This window comes from Bos indicus x Bos taurus, chromosome 4, assembly GCF_003369695.1.
Source record: "Bos indicus x Bos taurus breed Angus x Brahman F1 hybrid chromosome 4, Bos_hybrid_MaternalHap_v2.0, whole genome shotgun sequence".
NCBI lineage: Eukaryota > Metazoa > Chordata > Mammalia > Artiodactyla > Bovidae > Bos > Bos indicus x Bos taurus.
Genome location: NC_040079.1, coordinates 56,072,446 through 56,100,071, shown reverse-complemented (window position 1 = coordinate 56,100,071; position 27,626 = coordinate 56,072,446). Strand labels below are relative to the sequence as shown.

The window sequence follows — 27,626 nt, the reverse complement described above, 5'->3', positions numbered from 1 at the left end:
CTGCCAACAAAGGTCCGTCTAGTCAAAGCTATGGTTTTTCCTGTGGTCATGTATGGATGTGAGACTTGGACTGTGAAGAAGGCTGAGTGCTGAAGAATTGATGCTTTTGAACTGTGGTGTTGGAGAAGACTCTTGAGAGTCCCTTGGACTGCAAGGAGATCCAACCAGTCCATTCTGAAGGAGATCAGCCCTGGGATTTCTTTGGAGGGAATGATGCTGAAGCTGAAACTCCAATATTTTGGCCACCTCATGCGAAGAGTTGACTCACTGGAAAAGAGACTCTGATGTTGTTAGGGATTGGGGGCAGGAGGAGAAGGGGATGACAGAGGATGAGATGACTGGATGGTGAGTCTGAGTGAACTCCGAGATTTGGTGATGGACAGGGAGGCCTGGCGTGCTGCGATTCATGGGGTCGCGAAGAGTCGGACACGACTGAGCGACTGAACTGAACTGAACTGAACTGAAGGGAACATCTCATACAAAGATGGGCACAATAAAGGACAGAAATAGTATGTCTAACATATGTATAGAAACCTAACAGAAGCAGAATATATTAAGAAGAGGTGGCAAGAATACACAGAAGAGCTATACAATAAAGATCTTCACAACCCAGATAACCATGATCCCTTACCTCAGGCCAGACATGCTGGAATGTGAAATCAAGTGGGCCTCAGGAAGCATCACTATGAACAAAGCTAGTGGAGGTGATGGAATTCCAGTTGAGATATTTCAAATCCTAAAAGATGATGCTGTCAAAGTGCTGCACTCAATATGCCAGCAAATTTGGAAAACTCAACAGTGGCCACAGAATTGGAAAAGGTCAGTTTTCATTCCAATCCCAAAGAAAGGCAATGCCAAAGAATGCTCAAACTACCTCACAATTTTACTCATCTCACACACTAGCAAAGTAATGTTCAAAATTCTCCAAGCCAGGCTTCAACAATACATGAACCATGAAATTCCAGATGTTCAAGCTGGATTTAGAAAAGGCAGAGGATTCAGAGATTAAATTGCCAACATCTGTTGAATCATGGAAAAAGCAAGAGAGTTCCAGAAGAACATCTACTTCTGCTTTATTGACTACGCCAAAGCCTTTGACAGTGTGGATCAGAATAAACTATAGAAAATTCTGAAAGAGATGGGAATATCAGACCACCTGACCTGCATCCTGAGAAATCTGTATGAAGGTCAAGAAGCAACATTTAAACCCATACATGGAACAACAGATTGGTTCCAAATTGGGACAGGAGTATGTCAAGGCTGTATATTGTCACCCTGCTTATTTAACTTATATGCAGAGTACATCATACAAAATGCCGAGCTGGATGAAGCACAAGCTGGAATCAAGATTGCCAGGAGAAATATCAGTAACCTCAGATATGCAGATGACACCACCTTTACAGGAGAAAGCAAAGAAGAATTAAACAGTCTCTTAACGAAAGCAAAAAAGGAGAGTGAAAAAGTTGGCTTAAAACTCAACATTCAGAAAACTAAGATCATGGCATCTGGTCCCATCACTTCATGGCAAATAGATGGGGAAACAATGGAAAAAGTGACAGACTTTATTTTCTTAGGCTCCAAAATCACTGCAGATGGTGACTGCAGCCATGAAATTAAAAGACACTTGCTCCTTGGAAGAAAAGCTATGACCAACCTAGACAGCACATTAAAAAGCAGAGACATTACTTTGCCAACAAAGGTCCGTCTGGTCAAGGCTATGTTTTTTCCAGTAGTCATGTATGGATGTGACAGTTGGACTATAAAGAAAACTGAGCACCGAAGAATTGATGCTTTGGAACTGTGGTGTTGGAGAAGACTCTTGAGAATCCCTTGGACTGCAAGGAGTCCAAGGACTCTTTTCCATCCTAAAGGAGATCAGGCCTGAATATTCATTGGAAGGACTGATGCTGAAGCTGAAACTCCAATACTTTGGCCACCTGTTGCGAAGAACTGACTCATTGGAAAAGACCCTGATGCTGGGAAAGATTGAAGGCAGGGGGCAAAGGGAACAACAGAGGATAATATGGTTGGATGGCATCACTGACTCGATGAACATGAGTTTGAGCAAGTTCTTGGAGCTGGTGATGGACAGGGAAGCCTGGCATGCTGCAGTTCATGGGGTCACAAAGAATCGAACACAACTGAGAGACTGAATTGATAGTATCTCTAATCTGAGAAAGATCCAGTGACTCTAACTTCTCACCTGCTAGTGTGATTACTATATACTCTTGTCTCAATATCACAAAGGGAAGAATTCTGTCAAAGGAAAATCAAGTTGCACTAATGGAATAAACAAAAGGTCAGTTTTCTAATTAATTAGTCATCTCGAACTCATACTTACTGTGTACAGTAAGTCCTATAGTAACTATTTCATATTACCTTGATATCAGGGTCAATACTGGAGAAGCGCATGGCAACCCATTGCACTATTCTTGCCTGAAGAATTCCATGGACAGAGCAGCCTGGCGGGCTACAGTCCATAGGGTTGCAAAGAGTCGGACACGACTGAGCGACTAAACAGGGTCAATATAGTATATATACCTAAATGTTGAAGTTTAAAGAACACTTTACTCAAAAACAAATGAAATTGTATAGAAATTGATGGCGATCTTATTACTGTATCTGATTATGGAAACAAGGGCAATTTTTAAAAAGAAAAACGTGTTGCCAAAGGAGTGTTTTTAAAAGAAAACACACCGTGATTTTGGGTGCTTATTACTGCAACATACTCCACCCTCTCTTGATTGATTCAATAAATTTAACCATTTTTAAATAATCTGAGAAACGTTTCAGGTTGAATATTGTCTTAGCATATGTTCACTAAACACACATCTGATTCACTCTGGCATCTCTAAAGAAAAAGAGATTGTTCCTGTTAATGCTGTTTTGAAGAGTATTCCCTCAATGCTCAAATTCTTTTATAATGCATAGTAGGTTTTTTAGTCACTGTTTTAAGTTTTTTTATCTATTCTTTATCTACTAATTATATTAAAGCTTTCAAACCATAAGGTATGAGATTGTATGGGTGCTCTGTGTACTTGAATTACCTCTAGACACACAGCCATCCAGACAGAATCAAAGCCTATATCTCCAGGCCTGTATAACAGATATATCATATGATTACTTTCTTGCCAGTGAGACAGGAGCAAGTTGATATGTGCACCATCCAGACATATCCTTAAAAGGAATGAGTATACACTCTTTTCCTCTCTTCCCAGCATGATGATAGGGCTGGAACAGCTATCCTGGCCTCAGAGATAGAAGCCACATATTGAAAGCAAAAGAGCTGCCTATCAGTCCTGGACCACTTTATCTCCAAGTGATCAAATTTGACAGAAATCTTCCTTGATTAAGCTGGGTCTTTATTAAAGCAACCAAATTTGTATTTTAAATAACATAGAACTTATCTGAGCATAAAGACCCACCCAGCTTTGCTGACTCTTAAAATTTAATTTCACTTGATTAGACCCTGGTACCAAAACACAACCAGATATAGAAGACATTGGGACAAGTGGGGAAATTGGAATGTGAATGCATGTTAGGTAATAGTAGGAATTACTGTTAATTTTCTTAAGTGTGATCATGGTGTGATTACATAAGAGAATGTTCTCATTAAATATGTGTTTCAACAGTTATGAGTGAAGTGGCACAAGATCTGTAATTTGACTTCAAATCATTCACAAAAAAATTGTGTATACATGTATATGTTAAACATTTACAACTGTTGACTCTAAATGGTGTTAATACGGAGACTCATGTTATTCTGATATTTAAATTTTTCACAATAAAAATGTAAACAAAGTAAAGTGTTCAAATATATTGCTTTTGTATACAAATGTACTTTTTTTAACCATCAAGGAGAATAGTGAGCACTGGCAAGTTGAGCAGGACCTAGGAGGAGGGCAATACATTTAATCTTAGGAAGTCAAGAATCAGAGACAGAAGAAATCCAATCAATGAAAAACATTGTTTCATTGATCTATGGGGGAGGATACTACTGTAACCAAATATAGTCTCTGTATTATTAAAGAATGTGAGGTCAAGATATGTATACTTCCAGGTAAAAGTACCAGTAAAATTTAAGTTCATTTCAATATGTTGAATGTCACTGAACCAAAGCCTCCCAAAGACCTCAAAGAAGTGCTCCTCAAATTGTGGCCCCCAGACCACCAGCATCAGGATTGTCTACGGAAATTCTTAGAAATGCAAATCCTAGAGTCCCACTCTAAATCTATGGAATCAGAAACTCTGGTCTAAGGGCCCAAGAAGTCTAGGTTTTAATAAGCCCCTAGAGGTTGTTTCAGTATTCCCTAGTAGCTTAGTAGTAAAGAATCCACCTGTCAATGCAGGAGACATGGGTTCAATCCCTGGGTCAGGAAGATGCCCAGGAGAAGGAAACAGCAACCCATTCCAGTATTCTTGCCTGGACAATCACAATGACAGAAGAGCCTGGCAGGCTACAGTCCATGGGGTCCAAAAAGTGTCGGACACAACTTAGTGACTAAGCAACGACAACAAGAGGTTATTTGATGCATGATCAAGTTTGAGAACCATTGTTTTCACAGGTTACAACAGACCTAGAGCTTGAAGAAAACTTGAGCCCCAGACAAAACTTGGCTCTTTAGCATGATATATGAAGTCTTTTTTGCAGAAACTCTAGCAATACAGAGGAAAGTACTATACTGTCATGTCCCCGTGGGCTGCCTCTATAGTCAGATAATCTGAGTTTAGTCCAGCTCAGCCAATTATTAGCTGTTACTTTGGGCTCAAATTCCTTATCTACAAGTTGATGCACCTACCTAGTACCCAGTATTTATCTACAAGATGATGAACCTACCTAGTTAGGTGTTATGAGAATTAAATTAAGCAATGTATGAAAATCAGAAGATCCAGGAGGGGTTAAATACTGCATCACATTATTATTCTCTAGGTTTCACACTGCATGCTGTATTAATATTTAAATACTTGCTGTCTCCCACGCACATCATGTTGGTGCACACTTCCTTGCTTTTGCTTATATTATTACCTTTCCAAAAAAAAAAAAACTCTCACAATTGTCTTCCGCTGGGATAGTGAATATATACTGGACGCATCCTGGTCATCCATTCCCCTCTCCTCCCATCTTTAGCCACAAAGCTTGAATGAGACTGACTTCATTCTAAACTTGAGGATAGGTAGGCTCTGACTTATGTGAACTAATTAGGATCCCACTAGTTACAGTGATTGGTTAAAGGATGGTTATAATTTACAGCCAATGAAAGAAACTAAATCCCTAAACTGAGATGAAACTAAAGAAAACCCTACTCTTCCCCCCAGGGAGTCACATGTGAGGCGGATAAGGTCTGGAATCACAGAAGCCATTTGACTTTTACAAGGGTGCGGTTAAGAGATCAGCTCTTAACTGTTTGAGCTAGCGCATCAAGTCTCACTTGGAACCAAACCTTTTCATGAACTTTACAGGTAATAAATTCTCATGAATATTGAAGCTGAGTTGGGTCTCTGTCCCTGAGCCAAGTGGATCAAACCATTTGTCCTCTGAGAGACATCACAGGCTGAAGCTCGTGTCTTCCCAGAAACCTTCTCTTTCCTGTGATCCCGGAGAGCCCCACCCTTACCTTCATCTCACAACTAGTGACTGACCGAAATGATCTATTTTTGTGTCTCTCATTAACTCTAGGTTAAACTCAAAGGCAGGAAGGTAAACCTTACTCATCTTTGTAAACCCAACAATTAGAAAATGCCTGCCACATAGGACAAACATTAATAAACATCTGTTGAGCTGAAGTAAGCTAGACAGAATAATTTATTCATCTGCAGCTCAGATTGGCTGAGACTCTATTCTATGTGCTTCACATACTGCATTTTAAGTACATGAAAAATGCTTTATTTATTACAATCCTGGCCACTGGCGTTTAGAAAAATGTAGGGATCAATCCAAAACATTACTCAAAAATAAATAAATAATTCCTTCAAATCACTGTTTTGGAAGTCAGTTCAGAAAACATACCAAAGGCTCCCCTTACAGATAATGGGAAAAGAAAGAACGGCCTATAGAAGCCATGAAAGTTCTGTAGTTCTAATACAGCAGCCAACAGGAAGCCTTCATAAAAGTGATGGGATTTCAGGAGCTATTTAAATGACCTAGCCATGAACCATACGGCCTTTACCACATGCTCAGTGCTATATTAGGAGCTGTAAGAAACATGGAACAGCAAATTACTCCTGCCATTTATTGAGCACCTGTTATGTTCCCACCTTTGTGCTAAACATTTACCCAGCACACAGCTACATGCTTTACTAACAACAGTCTCATTTTACACGTGAGAAGACTGAAAACCACAGAGCTTAAATAATTCATCTAATGCCAAAGAATTAAAAAATGACAATATTCAAACCAGAATCTGACTCCATTATAGCACACTAGATCCATTTTTTAAAATAATGTATGCTGCTGCTAAGTCGCTTCAGTCGTGTCCGACTCTGTGCGACCCCATAGACGGCAGCCCACCAGGCTCCCCCGTCCCTGGGATTCTCCAGGCAAGAACACTGGAGTAGGTTGCCATTTCCTTCTCCAAATGTATGCTAACAAATACAGTCTAAATGATGTGAAACAGAGTAAGTACTATAGAAAACCAAAGCACTTCATTATGGTGAGTTTCCTGTGAAAGGTTTTGTGATAGAGGTTGGATGTAGCATACCTCTGGACTGAGAATGCCTAGACTGAGAAGGACAGGCAGAAGGAAAAGGAATCAAAGGGAAAAGCAGAGGAAATTTCTTTAAGAGAAAAGAGAACATATTAGGAAAAGATACAGAGGCAGCTAGATTTGATATAATGAAATGGATCAAGTTTTACCAATAGGGCACGAAATGTAAAAGCAACAGATTGAAAAGATGACAATATCTAAGTGATGCTTCCTCAAAAAGCATCATTAAACAATACGGGGGAAATATCTTTTAAAGTTGAAATAACTAGGAAGGTTTGGAGATTTCATCAGAATTTAAAATCTGATGTTTATCTCATTAATCTTAACCATGATGAGAGAAAAATAAGCATTGTGATTTGAAATGCTAATTGCAAGATCTAGGGACAAACTGACAAAAAGACCAAGCAAAATCATTGTGAAAGAATTTTGGAAATCAGTTATTTTTCATTTCCAAAGACAAAGAAAAAATTCTGTGACTGTGGGGATGGGTGAGTGAAAGCAAGAAAGTTCCATTATGGCAACTTCATGAAATGAATATTTATTAAAAAGTGTATCCCATTTCCTGGTGATAAAATATCATCCAGTCAAAGCTTTAACATGATGCATAAACTGGTAATCAATTATATGTTGATTGCCTGCTAGTTTAACTGTTATAATTTTACTAAATTATAGCCCATTCACTAAAATGGTCTGTAGCCCTGTGTGTGTGCATGTGTGTGCGCGTGTGTGTGTGTGTGTGTGTCTATGTGTGCGTGCACCTATCTCGGTTCCTTCCACCATGCATGACCCAGAGCATTTTCCATCATTCATTATTATAGCAACAAGGGGCCCATAGAGGGTAGTTCTGAATACCATTTCCTCCCTTTTTCTGCTGTCTTTTTCTTCCTGTGGAATATATGTAGCAGAGTAAGGGCAGAAGCATACATGAAGGGAGACTACCATTACTCAGCATGCTACATGCTTTCTGAATCTCTCTATGCTCATATTTCTTTTACACACTGAGGAAAAATACAAGTGAAGAAATGCAAACGTGACCTGTGGCCAAGCGTATATTGCAGTTCAGCATGCAGCTGTCAAAAAGACTTGGTCCTTCTCCAAGTCTGAAAAACACATGAAAAACAGCTGTATAGGTAGTCCAAAAGGCAGACAGGAAACATCAAGAGACTGATGCATACGAACAGAAGAGTCCAAGAGTCTGTGGAACTTCCGCTTGCTTGCCTTATGCATGCATGGAAAAAGGTTTTGTTGTTGTTACAGAAAAACCGAAACGCTAACTTATTAATCTTTATGCAAACTTAACTCAAAAATGATACAGCATGTTTGCTGTGAGCAAGGATGGAAAAATGTTCAAAGTAGGATTTCAACCGATACTGACTTAAAAACAAATGTAGGTGGATTGCTACAGCCTGCAAGATTGTAAACTTTCCATTAAATATCATTTCTTAAAGCCCTAAGAAAAGAGGGGAAATCAAATAGGATACATGTGTTGAGCTAAATGGCTAACATTTTTTAAGTATGTACCAGGGAAAAATTATACAAATTCTCAACTATTATTCAAGTGTTACCCCAATAAATAACTTCATGAGAGTAATTACTTTAGGACTCAAAAAAATAAAAATTGGGACTACATACTAACTCTTTCTACGAACTTGCCTTTTGACATTTTAATGTGTCTCTTTTTAATAGGAACTTTAATACGCTTACAAAGACCACTAGTATGTGTTCCACCAAGTTATTTATCACAATTTCCACCCCCCCAACTGTGAACAAGGTTAATAACATATTATAAAGAAATTACAACCATTCATTAAATTAGCATTACATGTGACAGATTCAATATGAATGCAATGTCAGAGTTTAAAAGGAGGTCCTAAACATTATATTATCACTTGCATCCACAAAATATTGGGTGAATTACATTGTCAGATGCAATGATCATGAAAGGTTTGATAATACTCTCCAGAATTCACATTCATTCAACAAATTCCACAAACATTCACTGAACCTAGCATGTGCTAGGAGAGACAGTTGCTACTCTCAGAACATGGGAGTTATAACAATGTGAGAACAGAGGTATACTAAAATAATTTAAAAGATGATGTACGGAAGTATGATTAACAGTATCTGGAAAAATTAAGAAAAGCTTCAGAACAGAAATAACACTTGGGTTTTGCAGGCTAAGAAAGAGTTTGCCAGACATTCAGGAAAGCAAAAGCAGAGAGCACACCATTCAAAGTCTTGGATTACAGGATTAAAAGAGAGCCATGTTTAAAGAGGAATAAGATCAGTAAACACTGAGGAAGGGTGTTGAGTGGTGGGAGACACTGCTGATGAAGATGGCAGGCATTCTCATCAGAACTGATGGCAAAGCCACAGCTGAAGCCCAGATTTGCTGCAAACTTATTTCAGCCCTGAAAGCTCTAGCAGGTTTCCTCGTCTGCAAAGCAGGTGTATAGGAGAAGATTGTATGATGCCATAGTCAGGACAAAATACAAAAAAAACATACTGGCTGGTACCTGGTAAGCTTTCAGTAAATGGTAAGTAATTAATGTTACTGGATTACTAGTCTCTTTCAGGCCAAATTATGTGAATAATTTAAAATTATAAGGAAAAAAATCCTTCAGACCAAAAAGGATAAAATTTAATGTGGGAAGAAGCATACACCAAATCAGAACTTCACCCTTTCTGCCAAAGCAAAGGGTTTTTTAAGACTTCAAGAACTATGGAAAATCTCTCAAAACCTAGGTCTGTGTGCGTTTCTGTCTATCCAACATGGTTTTCTATTTTAAGCTTACTTTCCTCAAAACGGCAATTTCTCTAATATGGTCACTACTGAAATCTCTAAAGAAGTACATTATGAGTGTGTCTGAAAGCCCTCTCTGTCAATGAGCTGCCCCTGCCTCTGTTCCCTCCCCCAACACACACATACCCAGATTCTTCCCCAAACCCCACCCTGCCTCTCTTTTATTGATGTTTTTTGCAGGATGACATAAGAAAGACAAGATAGATGATATCATACAGCAGAGCCCATTATTTATTAGCATTCCTTTCTTCTCTCTCATCCAAAAGGAAAATTCTTAAACAGTGAGGGTTGGGGATCTATTTTTTTTAATAACTGGTTTGAAAGTGAGATAAATTTCTCAAGGTAATAACTAGCCATGATAAGAAATCCAGAAAACTCTTGCCCCAAAAATATTCTAAAAAGAAAACAATTTAAGTATTTTGTATAAATACTTCTTTATTTGCAAATATTATCAGTCCCATAAAGAAATAACTCCAAAAGCTAAATATTTGCTTTTTGTATATTATTAACTCTCAATCCTAAAATCATCAGTGTATTAAAAGTCTACATCCCTGAATTCATTATAGCCAATTAAATTAGGTTGTGAAAAAAATAATGCCAGGAGATTCTTAGCTGAGGTTCAACTTCATCTAAACTCATACAATTTAAAAGGCAAATCAAAATGAATTGGGGATACTGACAACAAGGACTTTAAATTTCCTGAACTGTCAATTCTTATCACAAGGTTCGATGTGTTTGGTCTATTAAATGTCCTTGGACTCTCCTAAAAGAAGCAGTTAAAATACCATTTCCTGAATTAAAGGCATAAAAACAAATACACCAAAGTAATCATCTTAATATACAGATGCAATCATGTTGTCAACCAACTCAAAAAATTCAAAAGTACACCAGCATCTTCAGAAATAAGTAGAAATTAATAAGTAGGATATCCAAAGAACTCTTCAATGTATCTGCTCAATGAACTCTAACTACTCCCTCTCATCCAATCCCGACCACCAAAGACTTCAGGTAACATGGGGTTCTCAGGTAACATAAGCTTGTCCAAAGGTCCTTATGTGTTTGTTACTGTAAGTCCAATGCACCTCAGGCACCATTCCCCCATCTTAACCTCACAAAATCCTTCTAGATGTCCTCCATCCCCAGGATCCAACTCCACCACTTTGAAGCTTTCTCCAATCCCCTTCAGGCATAAATAATCCATTCTCCCTCTTTTCTTTCTGAGTACATTCTGCATCACTGCCTGTTAGTACTGACAAAATTTTTCCTGGTGATACAGCTAAATTTGGCATATCTCTCTCCCCTCTTCAACTTCCATAAGTGAATAATAAAAGCCTTGAAGGTAAGTCAATTTTGTTTTCACTGTCTAGCTCACAGTATTGAGTATAGGCCCTTATAAGTTGGTACTCCAAAAACACCTGTTCACGTCTAGTGAATCCTCGTGAAAGTAGAAAACCATGTCAAACTGCAGAACTAGATACAGGATGCTAATGATCATCAAGTAGCCCAAGATATTTGACAATATTATCATAGTCACATGAAAGCCCCATGAAATCTGGCATTATGCTTTATTCCCCACCCTTTCTACCCCAAATAGTCCCCAGGACATGCTGCTAAGTCGCTTCAGTCGTGTCCGACTCTGTGCAACCCCACAGACGGCAGCCCACCAGGCTCCCCCGGCCCTGAGATTCTCCAGGCAAGAATACTGGAGTGGGTTGCCATTTCCTTCTCCAATGCATGAAAGTGAAAAAATAAAGTGAAGTCCCTCAGTCATGTCCGACTCCTAGCGACCCCATGGACTGCAGCCCACCAGGCCCCTCCGTCCATGGGATTTTCCAGGCAAGAGTACTGGAGTGGGTTGCCATTGCCTTCTCCGCACCAGGACATAGCAGAACTCAATAAACATTTGTTGAATGAATGAATAGCAGCAAAGTAAATGTGGTATGAAAAAGGCCCTGAAATTATTAGTTTTAACACATGACACTTAAGAAACTAAATTCTGAATTATTTCAAGGCTTAATATTATGTCAAAAGACAAAGTACTTACTATATGCACATTAAAGACACTAGGAAATACTAAGCAGAGGGGGAAAAGATTAAGGATAACACTGCTTTTAAGAAAGATAAAAGCCTAATGGAAAGACATAGGAGATACAGGTCGGGTTGGGGAGGACAGCAAAAGGAAAATATATGCATGGGAAGGGAAATCACTTAACCATAAAGAATAAACTGTGGCAGCCCAAAGAGGATACAAAAGAAAAAGAATGATCTTTAAATCTATCAGTATTTTATAAAACTCTAACTTCAAAACCATACACAGATTAAGCCTAAAAGCTTTAGTAATTATTAGAGCACTGAATAAAGTCTTTCTCTGGGTAATATGAAACAAACAATTATCACCATAGGAAAAGTACCCCAAAAAAGGGTACTAAACAGGATGCATGCTCGCTCAGTCATTCAGTTATGTCTGACTCTTTGTGACCTTGTGGACTGTAGCCCACCAGTCTCCTCTGTCCATAGGATTTCCCAGGCAAAAATATTAGAGCAGGTTGCCATTTCCTTTTTCAAGGAATCTTTCCAACCCAAGGATCAAACTCACATCTCCTGCATTACAAGCAGATTCTTTACCACTGAGCCACCTGGGCTGCTGCTGCTGCTTAGTCACTCAGTCAAATCCAACATTTTGCAACCCATGGACTGTAGCCTGCCTGGCTCCTCTGTCCATGGGGATTCTCCAGGCAAGAATACTGGAGTGGGTTGCCATGCCCTCCTCCAGGGGATCTTCCTGACCCAGAGATTGAACCCAGGTCTCCTGAGTTGCAGGTAGATTCTTTACCATCTGAGCCACCTGGGAAGTCCCATTAAATAGGATACTCTCAAGTATTTCTTGTTCTTAGATCAAGATGGTATATCATAAAAGAACAAATTGAGTAAACATGGGAAAAGTAACAAATAGAGTACAAAGTAGAGGAAAATACATAGTGGAAAGAGCAATGATTTTGAATCAAAAAGACCACATGGTCATGTTCTAAACCCTGCTCTGACACATTCTAGATATGTAACTTTGGCTACTTTAATTTCTGTTTCTTCACATGCAAAATAAACCTTATCACAGTCTCTATACCCCACTGGGTTGCTGTAAAGACTAAAGAAGGGAACTTATGCAAACTACCCAGTTTAGGACCTGGAACATGGTAGGAATGTAAGCCAGTCTTAATTCCAAATTTAGCACACTTAAAAAAAAATAAACCAACTATCCCTAGTACCTACACTTATATCTTGAATATCAGATACAGTAGTTTAGTCATTAAGTCTCTCTCCTTAAGTGTAAAAGGGAAGTAAACATCTCAGGGAGAAGTTAGAACCAAAAGTAACCAGGATGTTGGAAATGGTTCAGGTCAGAAGTTCCAATCTTTATTTGTTAAAGTCCTTGCTAAAGCAGTGATCCCAGGCTCTTGAACCTCACTAATGTATAATAGAAACTACTGGGGAAGATCATAGGTTGTAAACTGCCTGATAAGGAGATTTTTTTTTTTTTAAATAAAGACTATCATCACCAACATTATCTATATAGACAATGTAAAATAAATAAGTACGAAGTAGAAAATGTCATTACTAAGCACAGCCCTTTAATTGAACAAATTTTAGATTTATGAAAAATTTACTGTATTATTTAATTTTTCTTCATTACCCTAAGACCATTTAAAACTTTAATGGGGCATAGCATTTGAGAGCCATTACCTTATCCCAGCAGGAACCACTTTTAAAGAACTCCCCATATTAGCACTTATATACCACTAGTAATTTAAAAAAAAAAACTCGGAAAACAAGCACAAAAAGTTTTTGCTTTATAAGAAGAAAGGAAAAACTGGTTTAAAACCTATTGAGACCTAGGTTAGATAAGGAAACAAGCATTTTTCATAATATGTTGGTTCTTTACAAACTTACCACTATCGGGTTTCTGGAATCAAAAAGTGAGGCAAAGGCTCCCTCTGCTGACAAATAGACAAAGAATCTAATCCTATCAAACAGCAATCAACTTTTCAAAAATTTTGCCACTAACTGGATATCACATGATAGATAAAACTAGTCTATCAAAGACTAGTTTTACTTTATATCCTAAAACACTGAAATATATCTCCATCTGACACAAATGTGAAAGACATGTATAACTAGGCAACACTCCATATGTATTTCAAAAGATCTTTCTACACTGGCTTTCAATTTTCTTGCTGTCTACTCTATGCTCTAAGGGTTATCTGAGCTTGAATGTCATACAAAGAGGAAATTAAAGAAGCTAAAGAACTGAGGTGGGTTTCAAGAGATTGCATTGAACAAAAGTAACAATTTCTGAATGCAGTGACAACCTTCTCTCATAGAAATTTCATGAGATTAAGTAAATCAAAGAATTCAAAATTAACAATAGCAGGTTACAAGCACTGGCCCATATACTATTAACATACCCATCTCTAGCAACTATTCTGTAACTTGGGAAGATCAAGAACTATCATTCTTATTCGACTGCAGAGAGACCTAAGGCTCAGGAAGGTTCAATGGTTTGTTAAGGACACACAACCAGTAAGCAGCCAAGCCAGATTTAAGCCTAATTCTTAGTCTGCTTCTCTGACTGAAAACTACACATAAAATAGATACTCTAATGACAATCTCCAAATTCTTTTCTGATTTCAAATTTAAGACAGCTGTACATCACAAATACATTCAGGGTGCTTATAAATGGGGCTTCCCAGGTGGCACAGAGGTAAAGAATCTGCCTGCCAATGCAGGAGACTCAGGAGACTCAGGTTCAATCCCTGAGTCAGGAAGATCCCCTGGAGTAAGAAATGGCAACCCGCTAGAGTATTCTTGCCTGGAAAATTCCATGGACAGAGGAGCCTGGCAGGCTACAGTCCACGAGGTCACAAAGAGTCAGACACAACTGAGCACACACACACGCACATGCTGATAAATAACATCAGATTTAAATACAGATTTCACTTGTTAAAGATTTCACTTTGGCAGACAAAACTTAATATAGCCTCTTGGTGAATTCCTCACTGTAATTCATTTACTCTTGTCTTATTTCTAAAAGGATTGCTTGAAGAGGCAAATAAAACTAAAGAAATTATAAAATAAGTAGATGAGAACAGTAGATAAAACCCTCATTCTGCCAATAAAATTACAGAGTAAAATGTTTATTAAAAGCAGTATTTTTGAGTATATCAATATGCTGCCTCCCCTTAAAAATGGTAAATAAAATTCAGGAGCCAAACACTAAGTGAAAGTGAGAACTACAAAGGTAAACAGAGCCCCTGGGGCATTCTCCTAAACCATATACCCTCAGCATCAGTTTTCATCGTCTCAAAATGTCAGATGGTAAAGAAGAAAAACAGCGGGGCCCACTCTATGTAGGAAATCCAGTTGAGCCTGTGTATTATCTTTCTCCCCCTAGTATAAAGCTAAGACCACAAAGGGCTTTACTCTTACAGTAAGGAGAACTTAGAAATAGCATCACCCCACCCACTGACCCCCGCCCCCCCCACACACACACACACATACATGCCCAAGAGAAAGCAAAATGCATGTCTCAAAACTTGGAACAAGATGAAGGAGAACATTCTCTCCTAAGAATTCACAAACCCCAAGCTGATATTAATGTGGGTTTTCAGACCAAATTCACTCTATTGATTTGCCCAAGAAGCCTCAATCTGTGGTCAGTATAAAGTGATCCTGGGTGAGAAGTACCACCAAGCCGCTGACAAAAGAAAACTCAAATCTTTGAAGGAACACACCAATCATTCCCATGGATAGAGTTCCAAGAATATGACTTCACAGGCAAAAATCCCAATGCACAAGGAACAGGAGGCAATATGAGCATGAGACAGCAAAATACTAGAAAGCAGCATCGGAACTGCAAAGACTTCATCCACTGAAATTATCAATAAAGAATAAAATTACTGCACCCAGCACAGCGAAAAATAATAAAATTATCAAAAAAACAAAAAGAGAGAGAGAGAGACATGAACAATAACCTAAGATGGTCTAATGTATCTAACTGGATTTTCATTATGAGACAATGAAGAGAATTTGAAAGAGGCAATATTCAAAGAAATAACAGCTGAAGATTTTCCAGAATTGTTGAAAAGCATCAATCCTAAGATCTAGGTTTAAGCCAAATAAATTGAAAATAGGATAAGTGAAATAAATCTTCCCTTAGATGCCTGACAGAGAAACTGCAGAACACCAAAGAGAAAAGAAATGTTTTAAAAGCAATAGAGAAAAGACTGATAAACTAGCAAAAGAATAACAGCTAGACTAAGAGATGACTTTTTAACATCAATGTTTCCCAGAACAGAGCAGAATATTATCTTTTGTGGAGCAGGAAAAATAACTGTCAACAAAACATTGAATTCCCAGACTTCCTCCCATCTCCTCCAAAAATAATAATAATAATGTTATTACAAAGATTCCATTCACAATAACCAAGGCAATTAAATTCCTAACACACTAAGTCAACTTTCAGATCTTAACTTCCTTAGGAAGGCCAAATTAAGTAAGGCCGAACTAAACAATATATGCCTGAAATATACCCTCATCATCATGGCATCTTTTCCTTCAAAGCACTTGTGCTTCTATACCTACTTCTATGATTATCAACTTAATGTATGTCTCCCTCTCCAAACTTAACAAGGTCACAGACCTCTACTGTTGTTGTTGTTCAGTTGCTAAGTTGTGTTCAGCTCTTTGTGACCCCCCATAGACTGTAGCCCACTAGGCTCCTCTGTCCATGGGGTTTTCCAGGCAAGAATACTGGGGTGGGTTGCCAATTCCTTCTCCAGGGGACCTTTTCAGACCAGGAAACAAACCCACACCTCCTGCATTGGCAGGAAAATTCTTTACCACTGCTGCTGCTGCTAAGTCACTTCAGTCGTGTCCGACTCTGTGCGACCCCATAGACGGCAGCCCACCAGGCTCCTCTGTCCCTGGGATTCTCCAGGCAAGAACACTGGAGTGGGTTGCCTCTTCCTTCTCCAATGCATGAAAGGGAAAAGTGAAAGTGAAGTCATTCAGTCGTGTCCGACTCTTCGTGACCCCACGGACTGCAGCCTACCAGGCTCCTCCGTCCATGGGATCTTCCAGTGGGTTGCCATTGCCTTCTCCCTTTACCACTGAGCCAGCAGTGAAGCCCACACAGACCTCTATATTTATCACCATATTGCTGCTGCAGTGCTTGGCACATAAGTGAAAGGAAAGGAAGTGAAAGAAGGATGGAGGGAGGGAAGAAAAGAGGCAGGGAAGATATAACCAACAAGTAAACAATCAACATAGATAAAACTAAAATTTTTACTAAAAAGCATAAAAGGACAGCTAAATGAATAATAAGACAAATTATATTCCTGGATGGAAAGAATCAATATATAAACATGTCAGTTATGTATTAAAATAATCTATAGATGTGATGCAATGCCAGACAAAATTCCAGCATGATTTTTTTCATGGAACTCAAACTCTTTTTCAAGCCTGAAAGTGAAAAAAAAACAAGAATAACATAAATATTTAAGAACAAGACCAATAAAGAATGATTACTCATCCCACATATCAAAACATACTATACATTAATTTTTAAGACAATATTTGTATTTTATAGATACACTATTTATGGACAAATAAATCATTGGCATTCTTTATAGACACGCTATTTATGGACATAAATCAAGGGAAAGGAATAGAGTCTAAGAGCAAATAAATGACTAAATGGGTAATGTGCATTTTTATAAGAAAGTCAGCATTTCAAATGATATTCATAAATGGCACTTGGACAACAGGATATACATTTGGGGAAAAAATTAAATTAGAGCCCTGCTGCTGCTGCTGCTGCTAAGTCGCTTCAGTCGTGTCTGACTCTGTGCGAGCCCAAAGACGGCAGCTCATCAGGCTCCCCTGTCCCTGGGATTCTCCAGGCAAGAACACTGGAGTGGGTTGCCATTTCTTTCTCCAATGCGTGAAAGTGAAGTCGCTCAGTCGTGTCCAACTCCTAGCGACCTCATGGACTGCAGCTTACCAGGCTCCTCTGCCCATGGGATTTTCCAGGTAAGAGTACTGAAGTGGGGTGCCATCGCCTTCTCCAAATTAGAGCCCTGCTACATGTAATTAGAGCCCTACTACATATAATATCTAAAAACAAATTCCAGAAAGTTAAGAAAATGTGAGAATATTTTAGAATCACAGTGTAAGAAAGATCTTCATTAGAAAGATACAAAGATCAGAAGCCATTACAAAAAAGATCAAAACATTTAACATCAGAAAAAAACTAAAGTATTTGTATCATTAAGTAAATGAACAAAGTTAAAAATCCATCATTCACAAGACACAACCTTGGGCAAACTGCTTAATCTTATCAAGCCTAAATTTTCTTGTGCCTGAAATGAAAATAATGACCTAATTTACAAGGTTGCTTTGAGAATTAAATGAGAAAGTTAAGGTTAAATCCTTACCATAGTCTAAGGTGGGAACACGTAGCAACTGCCCAATGAATATTTTTTTGCTACTATTTTTAAATTAAGAAAATATCACACATCACTTTTGCCCATTACATGGAGATTTTGAACTTTTAAAAAATGACAATATCTGACCTTGGCACAGATATTACACATAGCAGAGAAAATGGTACATTTGGGCCATCTCTCAACATAAAACAATTTACAATGTGTATCAAAAGCTTTTGGTCTCAAGTGTCTAGCCTTAGGTTTTTTTTCATTTGTTTTTATTTTTATTGGGCTATAGGGGATGGATTAGGAAACACCTCTGCAGTTCACGTCCCACTGGGGAAATGTCCGTTCTGATTTTCCTGGGCTGGCTTTTGGAACTTTCTTTTTCTTAGAGCCACTGCTCTTGCTGGCAGCTGTCTCTTCAGGTCCACTGCTGAGTGGCTTCTACTTGGAAGAGAATTTCCTCTCTTTCTTGGGGACACTCTTGTTCCCTTACTCTTAAGGGTCACTAACCAGTTCGCTCATCTTTGAGCAAAGGTTTTCTAATCATGAGAAGACTTCCACTGCCAGCTCTCTCTTCAAGATCACTTCTTCAAGATCTCTTCAAGATCACCAGTTCCTCCTTGGGAAAAAGATTTCTTTTTCTACGGTTTGGAGAAGGAGACAGCTGGGTCTTCTATTTCATTCTCCTGAGGAGTTTCCTGGGGCTTTTGCCTCTTCTTCTTCATGGGTCTTCCACTTGTTTCCTCACATCCCTTTGAAAAACTACTGCTGTTTTCTGAAGATATCAGGGAAATTGCAGCCAGGTGTTTCTTTTCCTTCTTCAAGCATTTCTTCTCCTGTTTCTCCAGCTTCCTACTAATCCCAGCAACTGCTTCCTGTGAACCACTGCCTCCTTCATGACATCCAAATTCTTTCATGAAATCTCTCCAATCTCATGGAAAGGCAGCTGCCCCTCAACTTATTCTAGAAGCTTCTTCCCAAATACAAATTGCCTCAGAGAAACAATTCATGAGGCAATACTGCATTTGTCTGCCAGGTATCGGGAGATACCGCCTTTGTTCTTGGCAGCTGCTGGGCCAATGAAGGTAGAGTAAAAACAAAATGAGTCCACATTTTGGGGTGTTAGTCCTTGTCTTCAGAGCTTGGGAAATGTGGTCCCTTTGCTGGGCCCAAGTAATCTCTCAGCACCAGGGTGCCATAACATCACCCCCATAACAGAGGCCTGTAGAACTCAGGGAGCCCTGGTCAACCATCAATATTAAACCCATAGTCTTAGGGTTTTAGTAGAAAAGTAGCTGCCAGGGACTGGGGCTAGAGGACACAGAGAAAGGTTGATAAAAGGGTACAAATTTTCAACTATGAAATGAATAAGGCCTGAGGATCTAATGTAAAACATGCAGATGATAGCACTGTATAGCATAATACTGTATAATTAAAATTTGTTAAGAGACTAGAATTTAGATATTCTCACCAAAAAAACAAACAAAAAAAAAGTGAGTTGATGGATGTGTTTTAAATGAAGGGAATCCTTAAACTATGTGTACTATATAAAATCTCCATGATGTACACTTTAAATATCTTACAATTTTATATGTCAATTATACCTTTAAGGGGTTCCCTGGTAGCTCAGATGGTAAAAAATCTGCTTGCAATACAGGAGATCCGGGTTTGATCCCTGGGTCGGAAAGATTCCCTGGAGAAGGGAATGGCAATCCACTCCAGTATTCTTACCTGGAGAATTCCATGGACAGAGGAGCCTAGTGGGCTACAGTCCATGGGATCGCAGAGTCGGATATGACTGAGTGATTAACATACACACACACACACACACACACACACACACACACACACACACACCCCAATAAAGTAAAATAAGATAATTTTAAAAACACAATGATCATAATTACCAGTATTTGAACCTCTGTGATTGTCAGAATTTCTACTGTTTCCATAACCTTAACCTTTTTTTTTTTTTTTTAGATTCCACATAAGTGAATGCAGCATTTTGTCTTTGGCTTATTTCACTTAGCATAATGCCCTCAACATCCATCCATGGTGTCACAAATGGCAGGATTTCCCTCCATCCCCTGGAGTGGGAAATGGCAACTCCAGGGGATGGCAATCATTTAAAAATGGCAATCATTTTAAAATTAGATTGTTTGCTTTTTTCTATTAAGTTGCATGAGTCTTTACATATTTTGGATATTAATTCTTTATCAGATATATGATTTACAAATACTTCCTCCCATTTCATAGTTTGCCTTTTCATTTGGTTAATGGTTTCCCTTGCTGAACAGAAGCTTTTTAGTTTTATGTAATCCCACTTTGGGGGGGATTGAGGCTTTTTCCACCAGGGATTATATATTTTAAAATTTGGAAGTAATCACATGAATACATTTTTGTTATAATTATAATGCTACAGTCAAAGAAAAGGTCCCCCTTTGTCCTCACTCACTTTTCTTTCCAAAGAATTTATCCAAAAATATAATAGAAATACAGAGAAGGCGATGGCACCCCACTCCAGTACTCTTGACTGGAAAATCCCATGGATGGAGGAGCCTGGTAGGCTGCAGTCCATGGGGTCACGAAGAGTCGGACACAACTGAGCGACTTCACTTTCACTTTTCATTTTCATGCACTGGAGAAAGAAATGGCAACCCACTCCAGTGTTCTTGCCTGGAGAATCCCAGGGACGGGGGAGACTGGTGGGCTGCCGTCTATGGTGCCGCACAGAGTCAGACACAACTAAAGCAACTTAGCAGCAGCAGCGACTTCCTGCTACTCAATTTTGATCATCAGGTACCTCAGCTGATAAAGAATTCGCTTGCAATGCAGGAGACCCTGGTTCAATTCCTGGGTCAGGAAGATCCCCTGAAGAAGGGACAGACTACCCACTCAAGTATTCATGGGCTTTCCTGGTGGCTCAGATGGTAAAGAATCCGCCTGCAATGCGGGAGACCTAGGTTTGATCCCTGGGTTGGGAAGATCTACTAGAGGAGGGTATGGCAACCCACTCTAGTATTCTTGCCTGGAGAATACCATGGACAGAGGTGCCTGGCAGGCTACAGTCCATAGGGGTCACAAAGAGTCGGACACGACTGAGCAACCAAGCACAGCACCACTTTTCTGTAACTATAAAACTTTTAGTATTTCTATTTCTCTTTAACTTTTTGTGGTGCTAAAAAATGTTCTCTTTTCATTCTCTTCAGTTTTATTGACATAATAGTAGAAAGTTTGTCCAGAGAGCAGATTCTCAGAATTCTCATCACAAAGAAAAAAAAATTTTTCCTTCTTTTTTTGTATCATATGATGGGGTGTTAACTAAACTTGCTGTGCTAATCATTTCACAATATATGTAAGTCAATGAGAATACTGACACTGTAAACCTTAAACTTATCCACTGCTATAGCCATGTGTTTATTTTCCCTTTGTTGCCTTTGCTTTTGAGATCAAATCCAAAAAAAAAAAAAAAATCATTGCTATGATCAATGTCAAGAAGCTTACTCTCCACATTTTCTTCCAGGGGTTTTATGGTTTCAGGTCTTACGTTTAAGTCTTTCATCCATTTGGAGGTGATCTGTGTATAGTGTAAGGGGTTCAGCTTCATTCTTTTGTATGTGTCAATCCACTTTCTCCAGCACTATTACTGAAGAGATTATCCTTTCCCCCCCTGCATATACTTGATTCTTTTGTCATAAATCAATTCATGAATTAATTTCTCAGCTCTCTATTCTGTTCCATAGATCTAGGAATACCATATTGTTTTGATTACTATAGGTTTTTTAATATAATTTAAAATCAGGAAGTATAATTCCTCCAGCTTTTTTCATTTTTTCTCAAGATTGCTTTGACTACTTGGAGTCTTCTGTGGTTTCATACAAGTTTTACAATGACCATAGTATTCTTCAAAGCAAAATATTAGCAATAATTCCACTAACAGTGATAAAGCATAGAATTCTCTATAATCATTTAGAATTATATTGCAGTAGAATATTTGTTGATTTGATAAATGTTTGTGATATCATTAAGTAAGAAAAAAGACTTTAAAAGAGTAAATACAATATGAATCTGACTTTACAGCATTAAAATGCAAAATAAAAAGACACCAAAGAGGGAGGAGCCAAGATGGTGGAGGAGTAGGACGGGGAGGACACTTTCTCCCCCACAAATTCATCAAAAGAGCATTTAAACGTCGAGTAAATTCCACAAAACAACTTCTGAATGCCGGCAGAGGACATCAGGCACCCAGAAAAGCAATCCAACTCTTCGAAAGGAGGTAGGAAAAAATATAAAAGACAAAAAAAGAGACAAAAGAGGGAGGGACGGAGTTCCGTCCCGGGAAGGGAGTCTTAAAAAGAGACAAGTTTCCAAACACCAGGAAACCTTCTCACTGCCGAATCTGTGCCGAGCTTTGGAAGCACAGAGGGCAACATAACAGGAAGAAAAAATAAATAAACAATTAAAACTCGAAGATTGCGAGTCCTACAGTAACTCCCCCAGTGGAGAAGCAGCGCAGACGCCTGCATGCGCCATTAGCAAGCGGGGGCTGGGCAGGGAGGCGCAGCGCGGGCTGCATCGCTTAGAGTAAGAATCTGGCCTGAATACCCTGAGCACTATCTGAGCGAAATAATTTGGGCTAGCAAACCAGACTGTGGGATATCTACCACGCGAAAAGCCAGCCCTAGCCTAAGACCACCAGGCCCGCGCACGGAACAAAGGACTGAACAGAGATAGCCAGCTTCAGACCTTCCCCCTCCGGTGACAGGCAGCCAGAGCCGGAAGGGGGCAATCGCAGCCCCAGAGAGACATTATCTATGAAACTGTAAGCGGGCTTCTTTGCTAACTAAAGCTTCTTGGGCGTCTGGATGGTTAACATCTGCCTGAGAAGGTGCGCCGGTTTTACACCCAGATATCCGAGTGGCAGGGAGGCGATAAGTCGCAGCATTGGCGCTCGCCAAACACCTCATCACTTGAGCTGCTCGGACCTGGGAAGAGCACAAAACTCAGGCCCAACTGAGTCTGCGCCTCTGAGGACTACCCGAGTGCCTGAACCTGAGCGGCTTGGACCTGGGAGGTACATGCAACCCAGGGCCAGCCTCGGATTGTTCCCGGCGGAACAACCTAGAGCCCGAGCAGTGTGGGCACGGAGGCTACACGCGCCGTGAGCGGGGGCAGACCCAGTGTGGCTGAGGCACTGCGAGCCACGCCAGTGTTATTTGTTTGCAACATCCCTCCCTCCCTCCACACAGCGCGACTGAACAAAGAGAAGAAATACAGCTCCACCCATCAGAACACCGACACAAGCTTCCCTAACCAGGAAACCTTGACAAGCCACCTGTACAAACCCACACACAGCGAGGAAAAGCCACAATAAAGAGAACTCCACAAACTGCCAGAATACAGAAAGGACACCCCAAACTCAGCAATTTAAACAAGATGAAGAGACAGAGGAATACCCAGCAGATAAAGGAACAGGATAAATGCCCACCAAACCAAACAAAAGAGGAAGAGATAGCGAATCTACCTGATAAAGAATTCCGAATAATGATAGTGAAATTGATCCAAAATCTTGAAATTAAAATGGAATCACAGATAAATAGCTTGGAGACAAGGATTGAGAAGATGCAAGAAAGGTTTAACAAGGACCTAGAAGAAATAAAAAAGAGTCAATATATAATGAATAATGCAATAAATGAAATTAAAAACACTCTGGAGGCAACAAATAGTAGAATAACAGAGGCAGAAGATAGGATTAGTGAATTAGAAGATAGAATGGTAGAAATAAATGAATCAGAGAGAATAAAAGAAAAACGAATTAAAAGAAATGAGGACAATCTCAGAGACCTCCAGGACAATATTAAACGCTACAACATTCGAATCATAGGGGTTCCAGAAGAAGAAGACAAAAAGAAAGACCATGAGAAAATACTTCAGGAGATAATAGTTGAAAACTTCCTTAAACTGGGGAAGGAAATAATCACCAAAGTCCAAGAAACCCAGAGAATCCCAAACAGGATAAACCCAAGGCGAAACACCCCAAGACACATATTAATCAAATTAACAAAGATCAAACACAAAGAACAAATATTAAAAGCAGCAAGGGAAAAACAACAAATAACACACAAGGGAATTCCCATAAGGATAACAGCTGATCTTTCAAGAGAAACTCTTCAAGCCAGGAGGGAATGCCAAGACATACTTAAAATGATGAAAGAAAATAACCTACAGCCCAGATTATTGTACCCAGCAAGGATTTCATTCAAGTATGAAGGAGAAATCAAAAGCTTCTCAGACAAGCAAAAGCTGAGAGAATTCTGCACCACCAAACCAGCTCTCCAACAAATACTAAAGGATATTCTCTAGACAGGAAACACAAAAATGGTGTATAAATTCGAACCCCAAACAATAAAGTAAATGGCAACGGGATCATACTTATCAGTAATTACCTTAAACGTAAATGGGTTGAATGCCCCAACCAAAAGACAAAGACTGGCTGAATGGATACAAAAACAAGACCCCTACATATGTTGTCTACAGGAGACCCACCTCAAAACAGGGGACACATACAGACTGAAAGTGAAGGGCTGGAAAAAGATTTTCCATGCAAATAGGGACCAAAAGAAAGCAGGAGTAGCAATACTCATATCAGATAAAATAGACTTTAAAACAAAGGCTGTGAAAAGAGACAAAGAAGGTCACTACATAATGATCAAAGGATCAATCCAAGAAGAAGATATAACAATTATAAATATATATGCACCCAACACGGGAGCACCGCAGTATGTAAGACAAATGCTAACAAGTATGAAAGGAGAAATTAACAATAACACAATAATAGTGGGAGACTTTAATACCCCACTCACACCTATGGATAGATCAACTAAACAGAAAATTAACAAGGAAACACAAACTTTAAACGATACAATAGACCAGTTAGACCTAATTGATATCTATAGGACATTTCATCCCAAAACAATGAATTTCACCTTTTTCTCAAGCGCACATGGAACCTTCTCCAGGATAGATCACATCCTGGGCCATAAAGCTAGCCTTGGTAAATTCAAAAAAATAGAAATCATTCCAAGCATCTTTTCTGACCACAGTGCAGTAAGATTAGATCTCAATTACAGGAGAAAAACTATTAAAAATTCCAACATATGGAGGCTGAACAACACGCTGCTGAATAACCAACAAATCACAGAAGAAATCAAAAAAGAAATCAAAATTTGCATAGAAACGAATGAAAATGAAAACACAACAACCCAAAACCTGTGGGACACAGTAAAAGCAGTCCTAAGGGGAAAGTTCATAGCAATACAGGCACACCTCAAGAAACAAGAAAAGAGTCAAATAAATAACCTAACTCTACACCTAAAGCAACTAGAAAAGGAAGAAATGAAGAACTCCAGGGTTAGTAGAAGGAAAGAAATCTTAAAAATTAGAGCAGAAATAAATGCAAAAGAAACAAAAGAGACCATAGCAAAAGTCAACAAAGCCAAAAGCTGGTTCTTTGAAAGGATAAATAAAATTGACAAACCACTAGCCAGACTCATCAAGAAACAAAGGGAGAAAAATCAAATCAATAAAATTAGAAACGAAAATGAAGAGATCACAACAGACAACACAGAAATACAAAGGATCATAAGAGACTATTATCAACAATTATATGCCAATAAAATGGACAACGAGGAAGAAATGGACAAATTCTTAGAAAAGTACAACTTTCCAAAACTCGACCAGGAAGAAATAGAAAACCTTAACAGACCCATCACAAGCACGGAAATTGAAACTGTAATCAAAAATCTTCCAGCAAACAAAAGCCCAGGTCCAGACGGCTTCACAGCTGAATTCTACCAAAAATTTAGAGAAGAGCTAACACCTATCCTGCTCAAACTCTTCCAGAAAATTGCAGAGGAAGGTAAACTTCCAAACTCATTCTATGAGGCCACCATCACCCTAATACCAAAACCTGACAAAGATCCCACAAAAAAAGAAAACTATAGGCCAATATCACTGATGAACATAGATGCAAAAATCCTAAACAAAATTCTAGCAATCAGAATCCAACAACACATTAAAAAGACCATACACCATGACCAAGTGGGCTTTATCGCAGGGATGCAAGGATTCTTCAATATACGCAAATCAATCAATGTAATATACCACATTAACAAATTGAAAAACAAAAACCATATGATTATCTCAATAGATGCAGAGAAAGCCTTTGACAAAATTCAACACCCATTTATGATAAGAACTCTCCAGAAAGCAGGAATAGAAGGAACATACCTCAACATAATAAAAGCTATATATGACAAACCCACAGCAAACATTATCCTCAATGGTGAAAAATTGAAAGCATTTCCTCTAAAGTCAGGAACAAGACAAGGGTGCCCACTTTCACCATTACTATTCAACATAGTTTTGGAAGTTTTGGCCACAGCAATCAGAGCAGAAAAAGAAATAAAAGGAATCCAAATTGGAAAAGAAGAAGTAAAACTCTCACTATTTGCAGATGACATGATCCTCTACATAGAAAACCCTAAAGACTCCACCAGAAAATTACTAGAACTAATCAATGATTATAGTAAAGTTGCAGGATATAAAATCAACACACAGAAATCCCTTGCATTCCTATACACTAATAATGAGAAAACAGAAAGAGAAATTAAGGAAACAATTCCATTCACCATTGCAACGAAAAGAATAAAATAGTTAGGAATATATCTACCTAAAGTAACTAAAGACCTATATATAGAAAACTATAAAACACTGGTGAAAGAAATCAAAGAGGACACTAACAGATGGAGAAATATACCATGTTCATGGATCAGAAGAATCAATATAGTGAAAATGAGTATACTACCCAAAGCAATTTATAGATTCAATGCAATCCCTATCAAGCTACCAACAGTATTCTTCACAGAGCTAGAACAAATAATTTCACAATTTGTATGGAAATACAAAAAACCTCGAATAGCCAAAGTGATCTTGAGAAAGAAAAATGGAACTGGAGGAGTCAACCTACCTGACTTCAGGCTCTACTACAAAGCCACAGTTATCAAGACAGTATGGTACTGGCACAAAGACAGAAATATAGATCAATGGAACAAAATAGAAAGCCCAGAGATAAATCCACGCACATATGGACACCTTATCTTTGACAAAGGAGGCAAGAATATACAATGGATTAAAGACAATCTCTTTAACAAGTGGTGCTGGGAAATCTGGTCAACCACTTGTAAAAGAATGAAACTAGAACACTTTCTAACACCATATACAAAAATAAATTCAAAATGGATTAAAGATCTCAACGTAAGACCAGAAACTATAAAACTCCTAGAGGAGAACATAGGCAAAACACTCTCTGACATACATCACAACAGGATCCTCTATGATCCACCTCCCAGAATATTGGAAATAAAAGTAAAAATAAACAAATGGGACCTAATTAAACTTAAAAGCTTCTGCACAACAAAGGAAACTATTAGCAAGGTGAAAAGACAGCCTTCAGAAAGGGAGAAAATAATAGCAAATGAAGCAACCGACAAACAACTAATCTCAAAAATATACAAGCAACTCCTACAGCTCAACTCCAGAAAAATAAATGACCCAATCAAAAAATGGGCCAAA

The 27,626-nt window shown here is 38.7% G+C and overlaps 1 protein-coding gene and 1 non-coding gene across 3 annotated transcripts in view; both read right to left on the bottom strand.

Annotated features, from left to right (window-relative positions):
• Positions 1-27,626, bottom strand: part of BBS9 (Bardet-Biedl syndrome 9) — a 481,201-nt gene that overhangs the window by 356,079 nt on the left and 97,496 nt on the right. The window lies entirely within an intron of this gene.
• On the bottom strand, positions 19,169-19,253 carry LOC113891939. Its single transcript, XR_003510918.1, has one exon. It is a non-coding gene; the product is annotated as a small nucleolar RNA SNORD86 (small nucleolar RNA).